This window comes from Canis lupus, chromosome 14 (assembly GCF_048164855.1).
Source record: "Canis lupus baileyi chromosome 14, mCanLup2.hap1, whole genome shotgun sequence".
In the NCBI taxonomy this organism is placed as follows: Eukaryota; Metazoa; Chordata; class Mammalia; order Carnivora; family Canidae; genus Canis; species Canis lupus.
In genome coordinates, this window is record NC_132851.1 from 54,413,532 (window position 1) to 54,429,528 (window position 15,997).

General features: G+C 34.0%; 2 long non-coding RNA genes across 2 annotated transcripts in view; one reads left to right on the top strand and one right to left on the bottom strand.

The window, feature by feature from the left end:
• LOC140604133 (uncharacterized) overlaps positions 1–3,176 on the bottom strand; it is an 80,059-nt gene extending 76,883 nt beyond the window's left edge. Inside the window, exon 1 of the long non-coding RNA XR_012007161.1 lies at positions 3,103–3,176. This is a non-coding gene — a long non-coding RNA (uncharacterized lncRNA). The remainder of the gene's footprint in view (positions 1–3,102) is intronic.
• The window catches only part of LOC140604132 (uncharacterized), a 237,973-nt gene that overhangs the window by 200,096 nt on the left and 21,880 nt on the right, over positions 1–15,997 (top strand). The window lies entirely within an intron of this gene.

Genomic DNA, 15,997 nt, shown 5'->3' on the forward strand with positions numbered 1-15,997 from the left:
CTCCTGAAGCAAGAGAAGCAAAAGCCAAAATAAACTATCCAAACTTCATCAGAACAGCTTTTGCACAAGGAGGGAAACAATCAACAAAATTGAAACAATCAACAAATTCTATGGAATGGGAGAAGATATTTATAAATGACATAGCCTATAAAGGGTTAGTACCCAAAACACATAATTTATAAAATTCAACACCCCCAAAATGAGTAATCCAATTAAAACATGTGCAGAACACTATTTCTAAAACTAATGATGTACTATAAGTTGACCTATTGAATATAAATAAAAAGGAAAAAATAAATAAAAATTAAAAATGTGCAGAGTCATGAACAGACATTTCTCTAAAGAAAACATCCAGGTGGCCAACAGACACATGAAAAGATGCTCAACAGAATAGAGAACCCAGAAGTGGACCCTGAACTTTATGGTCAAGTAATATTCGATAAAGGAGGAAAGACTATCCATTGGAAGAAAGACAGTCTCTTCAATAAATGGTGCTGGGAAAATTGGACATCCACATGCAGAAGAATGAAACTAGACCACTCTCTTGCACCATACACAAAGATAAACTCAAAATGGATGAAAGATCTAAATGTGAGACAAGATTCCATCAAAATCCTAGAGGAGAACACAGGCAACGCCCTTTTTGAACTCGGCCACAGTAACTTCTTGCAAGATACATCCACGAAGGCAAAAGAAACAAAAGCAAAAATGAACTATTGGGACTTCATCAAGATAAGAAGCTTTTGCACAGCAAAGGATACAGTCAACAAAACTCAAAGACAACCTACAGAATGGGAGAAGATATTTGCAAATGACCTATCAGATAAAGGGCTAGTTTCCAAGATCTATAAAGAACTTATTAAACTCAACACCAAAGAAACAAACAATCCAATCATGAAATGGGCAAAAGACATGAACAGAAATCTCACAGAGGAAGACATAGACATGGCCAACATGCACATGAGAAAATGCTCCACATCACTTGCCATCAGGGAAATACAAATCAAAACCACAATGAGATACCACCTCACCCCAGTGAGAATGGGGAAAATTAACAAGGCAGGAAACCACAAATGTTGTAGAGGACGTGGAGAAAGGGGAACCCTCTTACACTGTTGGTGGGAATGTGAACTGGTGCAGCCACTCTGGAAAACTGTGTGGAGGTTCCTCAAAGAATTAAAAATAGACCTGCCCTACGACCCAGCAATTGCGCTGCTGGGGATTTACCCCAAAGATTCAGATGCAATGAAACGCCAGGACACCTGCACCCCAATGTTTATAGCAGCAATGGCCACGATAGCCAAACTGTGGAAGGAGCCTGGTGTCCATCAAAAGATGAATGGATAAAGAAGATGTGGTCCATGTATACAATGGAATATTGCTCCGCCATTAGAAACGATAAATACCCACCATTTGCTTCAACGTGGATGGAACTGGAGGGTATTATGCTGAGTGAAGTAAGTCAGTCGGAGAAGGACAAACATTATATGTTCTCATTCATTAGGGGAATATAAATAATAGTGAAAGGGAATATAAGGGAAGGGTGAAGAAATGTGTGGGAAATATCAGAAAGGGAGACAGAACATAAAGACTCCTAACTCTGGGAAATGAACTAGGGGTGGTGGAAGGGGAGGAGGGCGGGGGGTGGGGGTGAATGGGTGACGGGCACTGAGGGGGGCACTTGACGGGATGAACACTGGGTGTTATTCTGTATGTTGGTAAATTGAACACCAATAAAAAATAAATTTATTATTAAAAAAAAGAAAAAATGCTCAATAGCACTTACTTACCTTCAGGAAAATGAAAATCAAAATTCTAATGAGATATCACCTCACATCTATCAAAATGGGTAACATCAACAATACAAGAAATAACAGGTGTTGGCATGGATGGGGAGAAAAAGGAATGCTCATGCACTGTTGGTAGGAATGCAAACTGGTGCAGCCACTCTTGAAAACAGTATGGGGAAGTTCCTCAAAAAGTTAAAAATATAACTACCCTATGATCCAGGAATTGCACTACTGGGAATTTACTCAAAGAATAGAAAATCACTAATTCAAAAGGTTACATGGATCCCTGTATTATCTACAATAACTAAGATATGGAAGCAGCCTAAATGTCCATTGACTGATGAATGGATAAAGAAGATGGGGTATAGATATAGATATAGATATAGATATAGATATAGATATTATCCAACCATAAAAAAGAATACTTTTTGTACAAAGTAAAAAATACACTCACAAGGACATAATGCTAAATGTAATAAGCCAGTCAGAGAAAGACAAATACCATATGATTTCCCTCATACATGGAATTTAAGAAACAAACAAGCAAAGGGGGGAACAAAAGAATGAGAGAGACAAAAATCAAGAGTCAGACTCTTATTTATAGAGAACTGATGGTTACCAGAGAGGAAAGGGGTGTGGTGATGGGTTAAACAGGCGATGGGAATTAAGGAGTACATTTGTCATGATGAGCACAGGGTGATGTATGGAAATGTTGAATCGCTATATTTTACACCTGAAACTAATAAAACAGTGTATATTAACTAACTGGAATTAAAACTTTAATCAATAAACTGAAAAAAGAGTATATTTATGATGTTCACTGAGTACTGTATAGAATTGTTGAATCATTTTATTGTACACCTGAAACATATAATAATATATGTTAATTATACTTGAAATTTAAAAAAATAAAAATTACAAAAACTAATGCTCACACTGAAAAACTGGTTACATCTATGCAAGGTTTCTCTTAGTGAGCATAGTACATTCACTTGACATAGTGAATCACATTATGGACCTCTACATTGTTTCACCAGTACTAGTATTGCCTGAACTTTTCCCTGCACTGGTCAAGAGCAGAAGCTCAGTTGGCTTCTCTCAATGGGGTATAGGATGCTGCTTCCTGGCTTCTCTCTGCCTGTTTTCACACAAGAGAGGACTATATGATTAGAACTGGAAGTCAGCTAGTAACTATTATATTCCTCTGTTCCTTTTTTTCCTCCCTTATTCTACTCTCTCTGCCTATTGAGTAAAACAAACAGAAATTTATCCTTTAACTTAATAAAGAGAAGCTATAATAGTATTATCTTACCTAGTTTTAATTTGTAGACCTCGAAAACACCCACAAATTCCAAGGATCACAAGAGAAACAAACGTATTTAAGCCTAAGAAAAGAGAAAGAGAGAGAGAGAGATAAAACTATTAATATTTTCTGGAATATGGAGTTAAATGTATACTCTTTGGTGATTCACAATAGGCATAAATAAAACTGTTCTGTTTCCTTTAAAGGTAAGACCAAACATTCATGTAAATAGTCAAATGCAATATATTATATATATTACACTAAATATGCACATTTTTATGATGCATATTTGATTGGTTGTACAAACAACATAGAAGACATAATGATACTATCCAAAAAGAACACAGTTTTATTACAGTTGTAAATATAACTGTAATAACTTAATTTTATGTCAAATTGGTTATCATTCTTTGTTTCTTTCTTAATACCATTATAAAAGTAATTGTTTGGCAAACTTACTCAAAACACTTGTATAAAGCTTTTCTTGATGTCCTACTAGAGAATCTACTACCTATTCTATTAGTTAATAATTTTTGTAATAAAAACATTATTGCAAGGTTATTATATCATATTGTAATTATAGATGTGCCCTCAATACACTCTTTGGTTGAATGCCAAATATTGAACATTAAAATCAGTATTTAGGGTAGGCCAACTAATGCCATCATAGAATGAACTTTTGGGAGTTGAAGAAAAAATTTTCAAAGTTTCCTAACAGGTTTACTGTTAAGTTTACTACTAATAATATAAATGTCAATTTTAATGGTTTGAAAATTTTTTGGAAAACAACTCCGCTAACTTTCAATGTGGTTCGTAGGTGTGCAATTCTTTGGAAATACATTCTGTCAATGTAGGCTACTGCTGAAGGTCATGTTTTGCACTAACTATGAAAGTTTTTCATCTAGGGAGAGATTTATCAGCTCATCGATTCCTGTTATTTCCTCAAATCAATTTCTCAGATTGGAGTTGTTTGCACAGCTTCAAGAAGATGCTGTCTATTTTCAGAAGACTTGTAAATGCCTTCACATATTATCTTATCAGGAATATTTTTGCTTAGTTGTTGTTTTACATTTACTGCCTGAGATAAAATTTCTTTTAATCTTGGATCTAAAAATATAGCAATGGAGAAATTTAATTGGTTTCAATATAACAAATCTCCAAATTCCCACATACATCTCAGCTTTCATTCCATGCACGCTAATTTAGCATGTTCTGTGAAGCAAAATGTTGGGAGACTCCTTATAGAAGACAGAATGCATGAAATACTTTTGCTCTCAAGTCACACTCATTTGGTTACTTCTTTAGCATATTCTAACAAATAAACTATGTTCTCTATAAGCAAGCTGTCTTGAAAGTTGGCATTGTTATTGGCAGAGTATAGTGTTAAATCTTTAATTCAATCTTTTAAAAAATGTAATAGCCTCTATTCCATCTTGTTTGAACATCTGATATCTGACAAAGCAATTCCATCATTTATTTTATATCTTGTAAATGTTTCTGAATTAAGTAGAGTGATAACTATTTTCCTGCTTAAGGGCAGTAATTTTGTTACATAAAAATGTGTTATAATTACTCTTCTAAAATATAACTGAAGAACGTGGAAAACAAAAAACACTACCCATCATCTTCTTATTTATATGTCACTCCTAGCCTTCACCACATTTATTTCATTGTCAGTCACAGTTATATGACATTTGCTTTACTGATTTTCCATTCCATAAATAGTTTATCCATCAGATTCATTCGGTTGTTAGCTATGTGAGATCTAGAAGTTTTTCAACAAGTAAAGAAGGATTAAATGTTTCACAACTCAGACTTAAACTTAAAACAAATGTATGGTTGTATCTTTATATTTAAATTTGTCATTTTGAAAATAAGAAAAATACCAATTCAGTAATATTTCTAACTTTTTAGATGGTATATGCAGCAGAATGTATGTCAAGAACTAGTGTTTCTGTTCTAGCTTTAAAGATAGAATTCTTTGCTTAGAATTCTAGCTTGGGCTAAATCAAAAATTCTTTGATAATCATCGACAAAAATAAGCCAGTTCAATAAGACTCTGTTCAAAATTTTTGCCTCTATGGACTTGAAATCATCAAAAAAATATTTATTTCTATATAATTTGTGAAAACTTTTGAAGTTTAATAAGTGAAAACAAAATATGGTTTATAGTATATCATTTTTTCTCTAACTTAAATTTTCCTCTTACTCTCTTTTGTATCAGAATTGAAAATGATTTATCATAGATTTTCGGAGTCTTTCTCCCTCATGGTATTTTGTAGTGGCATTCTACTCTTAATACATTTTCTCAACTTGTACAGAATTCCCAAAAAGGAATATTAAGGCCAAAGCCAAATTTCCATGCTTCCCAAAATATGTGTTTATGCAAATACTGCCTCCACTAAATTATAAGAATCATAAAGAAAGGGAGTGCATTTTTTCTCCTTCACTGTCAAGAAGAGAGCAAGACAGACACTAGATATTCAATGAACACTTGCTGAATGAAAAAATATATGTTTAAAATGATACAGCATGATGTAATAGAAATGAATTGCATTTGCTCTATTTTTTCCATTTACTAGTGTTATGATATTGAGCACTTTATTTTATATCTGTTAATATAAATTTCCTCATGTGTAGAATATTCCTGAAACTCCCTGAGTCATTATGATATTGACAAGTGTATTTTAAAACACTTGCAGTAAGTGCCCAATATCATGACTAATAATAAGGAAGAGGAGAGAAAAGAATGAAGAATGTTATTGTTTACTTTGCTTAAGGAACTATTTGATGCATAGTATATAAGCACATACTTAAGAATCTAACTTACTGAACAAAATGTATTGAGCTGAAAAAAAAGACAAAACGGTTATTTCTCTATTAAAATTAATGCTTTTCTTTGTCATGGGATAACTCAGGGATACATATCAAACATAAGATATTTTCTGAGGAGTCTTGAAGTTTATTTAACTCCTTGATATCAAAAATGACCAAATCTCATTTCGTTCAATGACTGCAAACGAGTATTTCTGCATTTTGGTCATGTTTCTGCCAAATTATTAGGAAAGCCCATAAATCGTTATCTTATCTCCACACAATCTCTCTTATTTCTAATAATTAGTAGGGAGATCTCTTGGCTTGCATCAGCAAACTCAAAGGAATCTTTCCACTTATGTGAGTTCTGCAGTCTTCCAGATTTATATGAGAAATGACCTCAATTACTCACATTCTTCATTTTTTCCAATTCCCTTAAGTATTGCAAAAGTACATTAACCTGAACGATGTTCCCAATATTAATATACCCATCAATCACTGCAATTTCATCAGTCTTAATCACTAGTACCAATCCCTTTTTATATAAATACTAATTATATTCAAGTACAAAAAGTCTTCAAATATCTAAGTTAATGAGACTTGCCTACACGAAAGCTCCAGTAAATATTTTCCTATTGGTGATTTTCCCATCAAATATATATACAGATCCAAATTATTTTTAGTGAAATTTAGGGCTCTAAATCCATACTGTGTTAGCCCTATTCAATTCAACAACCATTTTCAACTCAGCTGTTTTTATTGCCTGATATTTACACAATCTAACCAATATGCTGATGTTGAGAATTGCTCAATTTTAAAACTTCATTGCTTCCTTTATGATAGAAGCTAATTAGCTTCCTTACAAACACTCCCTCAGTCCTCCTCTTTGCTTTCTTCAAATATGCATATGTAAATATCTATATAAATATATAATAAAATTATGTTTGCTAGTTAATATTTACATCTTCCACTATGGAAATATTGATATTTTGGTTAAATTATATTTTTCCCAGAATTGTAGAAGTGATGCTTCCTGTATTTCTAATTTCCAGCTATAACAACTGAGAATTTCTAGTATCAGGTTCATGATCATTTGTATGAACCAGTTTGTTGTTGGTTTTTTTCTTCCTGAAAACTTTCAGAATCTTCTCCCCAGGCTCTACTTTCTACAATTCAAAATGTTTTCCCATTTTCCATGATCTCACTTTCTAGAACTCTTAAAATTTGAATCTCTAATATCCTGAAATGATCATTTAATTTTTCTTTTTTTTCTTGCATTTATTTATATTTCTTCTATTGCATTTTAATTACATTTTCTGTGATTTTTTTCTTTCAAAACCACTACTAAATGCCTTATTTTCACTATTACTTTTTTTCCCAAATTGTTCTTTCTGTACTGATTCTCTTTTATAACAGTGTGTAGTTATTTTATGAGTGAACATCTCATTCTCCATCCTCTCACATTGATTATTTTCTTTAGATTCTAAAGTTGTCTCCTGCTTACTCTATTGTTCTCTACTTTCCTTCTGGTTCCTTTAATATGTATGTTTTTTTCCAAATTACCACAGCTGAAATACCTACGGAACTCTTACAAATCAGTAAGAAAAGGAAAGCCTACATTAAAAATGGATGAAATACTTGAACAAAAATTTTAACAAAGAATATACCCAAATAGCTAATAATCATATGACAAGTGTTCAGTGGCATCAGTCATGAGAGAAATGCAAAATAAAACTTCTAAACCTCATTGTAATACTCCTACATATTCCCAAAGACCTAAAATTAAAGGTAGATCATAACAAGTGTTGATAAGAGTGTGCAACCATATAAAATTCCAGTAGAATAACCCCCATTTCAGACAGCCATGTCACACTTAACTAAAGACTACAAGATATTTAAAAGTATGATCTTTTTCTTGTGCACTTTTTTTATGTTGCAGGAATGGTGGTAGTCAAGCTCCTACTGCTATGGTATATCTGTCATTTCTTTTTTTGTATTTTTAATTGTTTTTACTTTACATGTTTTGGTATGTCATTCAGTTACACTGAACACTAATATCTTCGGTATGGACTTCAATATATTATCATAAAATAACTCTCTTTGTGTTGTGGATTTCTTTCCTTCTCAAATACTTAATCAGATAATGTTGATCCTGCTGCTTTGAGCATGAATGTTTGTCTTATTATTGTTATTTTTGTTCCTTTAAACTTTGTGTTCATTTGTTTCATGTGTCTCTCTTTTTTAAGGTTTTATTTATTTATTCATGAGAGACACACAGAGAAAGGCAGACACATAGGCAGAGGGAGAAGCAGGCTCCTCAAGGGGAGCCTAATGTGGGATTCGATCCCAGGACCCTGGGATCACACTTGGAATCAAAGGCAGATGCTCAACCACTGAGCCACCCAGGCGTTCCCATATGCCTTTCATTTTTAACATGACCTGAACACTCTGTTTCTTCAACTCCTTTACCTTTATTTTAAATACTCACTCTACCTTCAACTTAAACACCCATTTACTAGCCTACCCACAAACTCAGAACCAAACAAAACATTGCTCTGAAGTCAAACCCCAGTTAAGATCTTTAGACCTCATCCCTCAATAAGAGATCACAGTATCTGTTTTCTTGGCTTTTTGTTTTTTGCTATTTAGAATCCTCTTTTTTATACCAATCATTCAGGATAGGCAACTGAAATGGAACTAACTCTCTGGCTTGGAATTCAGGATTTTTCATAATACTGCTTTCAGTCTTGCAGAATTCACCAAACCAAAAGAGTGGTGCCAGCATAACCCAAGTGAGACTGTTAAACATGGTACTTCAGGAGGAGTGACATCAGCATCATGGAAGCATAAGTCATTTCTTTTTTCCTCTCTCCTCCCCTTTATTTTTTTTAACAATTACATCCATAACTGAGCAAAAGTGCCTCAGCACCTTACACTAAGGGACTCAAGAATATTCTTGCTCACCTGTGCATCTGAAAATAAACAAGACCTCAGTAAGGGCTGCGGATCCAAGAGGGTTGACAAACCTGCCTCACCCCTACTTGCAGCAATGAGAGAAAAAAACTGGCCAAGTACACATATATGAAAAATAAATTGTAGAAGTCCTGGTTGCCTGGTGGGAGATTATAGCATGCCACTGGGGTGAGGAAAGAAGAGTCTGGATACAGAGGACAGGGAAGAACTCACCAGAGCCACCCTCATCCCAGGCTGACATTCCAAAGACTAAGCTGTTTGGCAGGCAGTGGCAACCTCTCCCACAGAGGAGGTGGAAAGTAGAGACCTTTCTCATGGAGGATGTGGAAAGTAAGGTAGTAAGTGACTGCGTAGCTACTCAAGTTGTGTGGACTGTGGCTGGAAAGCCCATTTCTCTTTAGTAGCACCTTAATTTCTGAGGAGCAACTGCCATGATTGGGGGGAAGAAGAAAAAAGAGAAAGAAGTAGATAAGAGTATAAAGGGACACTAAAAGAACCCAGTTCTTGCTGTCTGCTTCAGAACTTCAACAGGAAGTCTGCCCACAAATCTCCAGGAGTACCCCACTGGAAGATCTCCCCAATGGGTCTACTGACACCCCCAAAGCTCCAAGTACTAAACCCTATACACTCTGGGGACAGTTCCTTATATATTGTATCTAGTGCACCCAGGAGAGGGATACTAGTAGCCAGGGAGCTTGTTCCAAAAACAGGCAAAGATCATCAAGCAAGGAAGAAGCCACAAAACTGAGCTATAGCATTACCTTCTGGAATACAAATGAAGGGATTCTAATAGTCAGCCTGATGAATATAAGAACCAAAAGAAACAAAAGTTTAGTTAAGAAGGTATCTGCTGCTTCAAATACAAAAGCAGAGGCACATAGCAACAAACAATATGTAAAAATCAAGAAAATATAGTATCACACAAAGAATATGGTAATTCTCTAACAAAGGCACTCAGTGGCAGAGAATATCACAAACTGATAAATAATTCAAAATACCGGTTATGAAAAAAATTCAAAAAGCTACAAGAAAATTCAGAAAAACAATGAAATCAGGAATAAACTAATAGATAATAGAAACCATTCATTATCAAAGAGGCTGAAATGATTTTTTTAAAAAAAGCCCAAAATATTCTGGAGCAGAAAAATTCAATGAACAAGACACAGAATGCAAAAGAGTGCATCTGTACCAAGACAGACCAGATGGAAGAGACATTAAGTGACTTGAAGAATAGGAATAAAGAATTCAGTTAAAAGAAGAAAGAAACTAAAATTGTTTAAAAGTGAAAACAGCCTATGAGAACTATCAGATTCAGTCAGAAAGGCAAATATTAGAGTAATTGGGATTTTAGAAGAAGAGAGGGAGGAGACACAGATTACTTAAAGAAATAATGAATGCTTCCCCAAGAAACATTATAATGAAACTATTTAAAAATCAATGATAAAGACAGAATCTTAAAGGCAGCCAGGGGAAGAAAAAAAAGTAACTTACAAAAAAAAAAAAAAAAACTAATTAGGCTTTCAGCAGATTTCTCAGTAGAAACCTTGTCATCCAGGAAAAAGTGGAATGACATATTCAAAATGTTGAAAGAGGTTGTTTTGTGATCTGGTTCCTGTACACAGAGGGCAGGGAGAGACTGAAGAAAGAGGCAGACCACTCTTGATTCATAGGTGACAGATTTAGTAAGCAAGGAAACTTATAAGTATTGTCTTAGGTGGTTGCAAGATGAGTAGATCTGAACATCTGCCTACCAGAATCTTTTAATATTACATAGAAGTTTTAACTGGGTTCATTTACATACACCATCCAGAGGGGCTCAAAACATAATGTTCTCTCAAGGCTATGTCCTTGAAAAATGGATTCCCCTGTGGGAACAGAGGGCAGAGCATAATTTCAAAGGACAGGGAAGGTAAAGAGCCTCCAATTGCCCAGGTCCAGCTCACAAGTTAAGCAACAGTCACACCTTCTCAATTATTCCCTCCAACAAAAGAAAAAATTGCTACCATGGGACTTGCCTTGCAAGAAATGTTGAAAGAAGATCTTTAGGCTGAAGCGAAAAGACACAAATCACTGACACCTAAATATATGAAAGTGCACAATACCCTGATAAAGTGAATAGAAAGTCAAAAAACTATAAGTCTATATTAGGATGGGGTGTTAATCTATCACCATTATATAAGTTAAAGAGTAATAAAAAAAAACTATAACTAGTCTAAATTGTTAATGAATGCATGGCTAAAATAGTTAAATTGTAACATCAATAATATAAAAGGGAGAAGTAAAAGGGTGGCATCTTTATAGGTATCTGAAGATATGTTGCTATCAGCTTAAAATGGACTGTTTTATCTCTAAGATGTTTTATGTAATCCACAAGGTAACCACAAAAAAAAAAAAAAAAAAAAAAAAGCCTGAGAGTAGAGCCACAAAAGACAAAGAAACTGGAAATAGAACATACCACCACCAAAAATAATCAATTTACACAAGAAGGCAGAAGGAAAAAGAAACAGTGGGAATTCAAAATAATCAGAAAGTAATTATAAGATGGCATTATTAAGTCCTTACATATCAGTTGTCATTCTAATGTAAATGGATTGAATTCACCACTCAAAAGGCACAGAGTAGCAAAATGATTTATTTTTTAAAAAGGACCCAATTATATGCTATCTACAAGAGATTCATTTCAGCTTAAAAAATAAAAACACAGTCTCTAAGCAAAGGGGTAGAAGATATTCTATGCAAATGCAGTCAAAAGAAAATAGTCATACTTAAGCAAAATAGACTTTACACCAAAAATGGTAACAAGAAACAAAGAAGGTCATTATATAATGATAAAGGCATCAATACATCAGGATATGCATGCACACAACATCGGAGCACCTAAATATGTTAAGCAAACACTAACAGATCTGAGGGGAAAATAGACAACAACAACAACAAGAAGGAGCCCCAAAACCACTTTCAGCAATGGATAGATCTTCCAACAGATGAACAAGGAAACTTTGGAATTGAACCATATTTTAGACCAAATGGACTTAAACATTTACAGAACAGAATATTCCATGCAACAGCAATTAAATACACATTTTTCTTTACAAACAAAATAGATGATATGACAGGACACAAAAAAGTCTTAGTAAATTTAATAATATTAAAATCATACCAATAACACAATGAACGTGATAGTATGAAACTAGGAAGGAACAAGAGGAAAGCTGGAAAATCTACAAATATGTGGAAACTGAACACACATCTGAAAATCAAATGGGTCAAATACATTTTTTTTTATTTAAATGTCTCAAAATTGGGGCTACTGGGTGGCTCAGTCAGCTAAGCAGCTGCTTTCCGCTCGGGTCATAATCCCAGGGTCAAGGGATCGAGCCCCACATTGGGCTCCCTGCCCAACCAGGAGTCTGCTTCTCCCTCCGTCTGCTGCTCCCCTTGCTTGTGCTCTATCTCTGTCAAATGAATAAATTTTTTTAAATCTTTTTTTAAATGTCTCAAAATAAATGAAAATGGAACCACAACATACTAAAACCCATGTAGTGATGCAAAAAGAGTTCTGAGAGAAAAATTTAAGCTGAAAATATATACATTATGAAATTTAAAAGATCTCAAATTAATACCCTAAGTTTGTCCCTCAAAGAACTAGGGGGAAAAGAACAATTAAGTCCAAAGTTAGAAGAAATAAGGAAAAATAAAGTTCTGAATGGAAATAGAGACAAGAAAAACAATATACAGAATTAATTGAAACTGTGGGCTGGTTTTTCAAAAAGATAAATTTAACAAACCTTTTGCTAAAGAGAGAAGACTCAAATACATAAAATTATGAATGAAAGAGGAGAAATTTCAACTTATGCTGCAGAAATATATAGGATGAATCTACTGTGAATAATCACATGCCAATAAATTAGACAATCTACATACATTACATAAATTCCTAGAAATCCACAATGTGTTGAGATTGCATCAGGAATAAAAAGTAACTCTGAACAGACCAATAATAAGTTAAGTGATTGAATTACTAATTGAAACTTCCCAACGCAGAACTCTAGGACAGTGTCACTGGTGAATTCTACCAAACATTTAAAGAAGAACTAACAGGGCATGTGGGTGGCTGAGTGGTTGAGCATCTGCCTTCGGCTCAGGGTGTGATCCTGGGGTCTTGGGATGGAGTCCTGCATTGGGTCCCCCACAGGGAGTCTGCTTCTCCCTCTGCCTCTGTGTGTCTTTCATGAATAAATAATGAAAGAGAAAAAGAAAGAAAAAGAAAGAAAAAAAAGAAAGAAAGAAAGAAAGAAAGAAAGAAAGAAAGAAAGAAAGAAAAGAAAGAAAAGAAGAAAAGAAAAGAAAAGAAAAGAAAAAAGAAAAGAAAAGAAAAGAAAGAAAGAAAGAAAGAAAGAAAAGAAAAGAAAAGAAAAGAAAAAAAGGAAAGAAAAGAAAAGAAAGAAAAAAAGAAAAAGAAAAGAAAAGAAAAGAAAAGAACTCTCCTCTCAAAATTAAAGATGGAATACTTCCAAACTCATTCTATCAGACCAGCACTTTCCTGATAACAAAGACAGATAAGGACACTATAAGAAAAGGAAACTATAGACCACTATCTAAGATGAGTATAGACAGAAAAATTCTCAAAATATTAGCAAACCCACACATTAAAAGGGTTACAGATCATGACCGCATAGAATTTATCCCTGGGATGCAAAGAGGATGTACATATAAAAATTAATAAATGTGATACATCACATCAGTGAAAAGATAAAAATCATATGATCATCTCAATAGATACAGAATAGTATGTTAGAAAATATAACATCATTTCATGATAAAAAGCATGAACAATTTGGGTATAGAATGAACATACCTCAACATAATAAAGGCCATATATAACAAGCTTACAGTATATTCAATGGCAAAAAATTAAAAGCTTTTCCTTTAAGATCAGGTACAAGACAAGAATTCCCACTCTCACCAATTTTATTCACTACAGTACTAGAAATCCCAGCTAGAGGAATAGGGACAAGGAAACAAAAGCCATTTAAATAAAAAAGAGAAATTGTCATTTTTCAGATGATAAGATTTTTACATAGAAAATCCCAAAATCTCAACCAAGACCTGGTGGATCTCATCAATGAATTTTATAAAGTTGCATTATATAAAATCAACATACAGAAATCAGTTGCATTTCTAAATATTTATGATAAAACATCTGAAAAAGAAATAAAGAAAACCATTTTGTTTGAAATAGCATCAAAAACAAATACTTAGGAATGAATTTAACCAAGGGAAGAAAAAGATCGGTATGACAAAAACTGTAAGAAATTTTTGAAAATAATCAGACAACACAAACAAATGAAAGGACATCCCATGTTCACAGATCAAAAGAAGCAATACTGTTAAAAAGCTCATATTATCCAAAACTACTATGCAAGTGCCAATTCCAATGACATTCTTCACAGAAATAGAGGTAATATTTGTGTAAAGACCTCACTGAAATGAGGAAATAAGCCACTGGAATACCTGCATAGAATATTTCATTCATAGATAATGAAAAGGCCCAGAGGTTGGTGTTGTTTTGGTTGTTGTTTGGTTGTTTTTTTTATTTTGGTTTGGAGTTTGAGGGGTGTTTTGTTTCAGTATGTATTTGAGATTACTTCATAACTTAAGGACCCAATAATACAGTCTAGAAAGGAATAATGTAGACTCCTTTTTATTTTAAAAGCGGAAATAAATCACTGCAGGTCTTTAACAAGTGGAATAATGTAAACCAACTTTATTTTTTTTTAATGATTTCATGAAGAGGGATTGTTCATTTGACTAGAGTAATATTGGGGAAGATATTGAGAAATAATCATTTCAAAGATACATTTTTGTGGGTTTTGTTGTTTTTTTAAAAAATTTATTCATTTATTCACAAGACACAGAGAGAGAGAGAGAGGCAGAGACAGAGGCAGAGGGAGAAGCAGGCTCCATGCAGGGACCCCCATGTGGGACTCGATCCCAGGACTCCAGGATGATGCCCCAAGCTGAAGGCAAATGCTCAACCACTGAGCCATCCAGGTGCCCCTTCAAAGATATATTTTGAAATAGAATCAATTTGCTTTGCTGTTGGGTAAGCCACAGGATTGAAAAAACTATGACATTCCAAGTTTATAAAACTTCAAGTTTTATAATATACTAAACAATAGACTTGATTTACATACTTTATCTCAATCTTAAAATAGCCCATCAAATTTAATGACATTATGGCCATTTTACAAATTAGGAGAGATTTCAGAGAATTTTAGTTTCTGTGCATCACACAAAGCATAAATTGTTTCATTTTGTTTTGATTTTACTCCATATTCTTGATATTGTGAAGAGTAATAAAACCATTATTGTGTTTTAAAATGTTTTTTTTTTTTTTTGCTGTTGATACTGTTTTCAATCTCATTTTCAATGATGGGGAAACCCAAACACAGGTAAGATTATAAACAGAAATTTGGATTCAGGAAGCATAAGATATTAACAGAAAATGATCAGCACTTTGGTGTTTCTGAGGTGTAAAGGGCAGGTATATTGTAAAATCTAGCAAGACAGGTTGGAGCTTCTGGGAGAGGTTTGTCGACCATAATGAGTAGCATGGACTAGGCCTCTGAACCAGTTATTCTTTCTTTAAAAAAAAAAAAAGATTTATTTATTTATGATAGACAGAGAGAGAGAGAGAGAGAGAGAGGCAGAGACACAGGCAGAGGGAGAAGCAGGCTCCATGCAGGGAGCCCGACGCGGGACTCGATCCCAGGACTCCAGGATCGCACCCTGGGCCAAAGGCAGGTGCCAAACCGCTGAGCCACCCAGGGATCCCCCCAGTTATTCTTTCAAAACCAAAATCTTTAGTGGTAGATTTTTAGGTCAAAAAACCTTGAAATTACTAACCTCTTGACAGAGTGGGAAATCACAAAAAACAAGCTAATTCTTCAAAAGTACATACTTTACACCCCCCAATACTTCAGAACAAACTGACCAAAATAAATCACAACTATTACAAATATTATCATTTCCTACCCAATTTAGACTTCTTTTTCTCTATCCTAGAATTGAAACAACTTACTGAAGAAATTAGCTCTAGTTCCTTTCTTTAGTA